This window comes from Corvus kubaryi, unplaced genomic scaffold (genome assembly GCF_017639235.1).
Source record: "Corvus kubaryi isolate FWS band 111438036 unplaced genomic scaffold, C.kubaryi_AGA036_p1.0 78, whole genome shotgun sequence".
Classification (NCBI taxonomy): Eukaryota; Metazoa; Chordata; class Aves; order Passeriformes; family Corvidae; genus Corvus; species Corvus kubaryi.
In genome coordinates, this window is record NW_024582065.1 from 8913033 (window position 1) to 8913961 (window position 929).

The following is a 929-nucleotide window of genomic DNA, read 5'->3' on the forward strand; positions in this document are numbered from 1 at the left end:
TTCTCAGGCTTTCCTGCAGCCTCGATGTTTAAACCTAGTGCCTTGTAGCGAACGGGCCGGGCCGGCCCTCCAGCCCCCCTCCGATCGCGGCAGCGGGGATCGCGCCCACCGCCGCGGCGTCTGGCCGCCCGCCGCTGCCCGGGCTTCATTAGTAACCTGATAATTCCCCAGCAAAGCCCCGGCAGCGGTGCCACCGCCGGGTAATTGCAGGACGGTAACGTGAGCTGATGGCGGCCGGGGATGGATCCTCGCCGTTATTGATTGTGACAGCTAAATTGTTAACCGAGAGGGAAATCAGATGAAAGCCATTTTAGAATAAATACAAGGCACTAGGTTTAAACATCGAGGCTGCAGGAAAGCCTGAGAAACCCCCAGGAAACGGAGCCCAAGGCCTGCCAGCTTGTCCTCCCCTCTGTCCCCAGCTCTTCAGAGGCCGAGTGCAGGGGGACATGGACAAGTGCAGAGGCGAGATGCTGAGAAAGGACAATTTAAACCCTTCGTCTCACTGGCAGGGTCTGAATTAGCTCTGGCTGCTCCAGAAGAAACACGTAGGAGTTTTCATGGACACAGCCACGAAAGCTGTCTGTCCCCCTACGCAGCACCGGTCGAGGCAGGGCCGTGTGGGGTTTGTTTGCATCCCCAGAGTGGTGCTGGGCTGTGGCAGCCATGGCTCAGCACCACGGTCCAGCACCACACACCCAAGCAGATGCTGGCACTGCTCTCATGATTACAGACCAGGCTCTCTGGACCCCACAAAAGCAAAACAGGCTCAGGAACTGGGTGACTCCAGCCCAGCTTCTGCCTTTCCGCAGCCTTGGGAGTAAGTCTTGGCTCTGCAGGGTCTCCTGCTCTCACTGCCTGCTGAGAGCAGACAGATCTCCAACACGCATCTTGCACCAGGAGCAGGGTCTGGGCAGTGACTGGTGAAC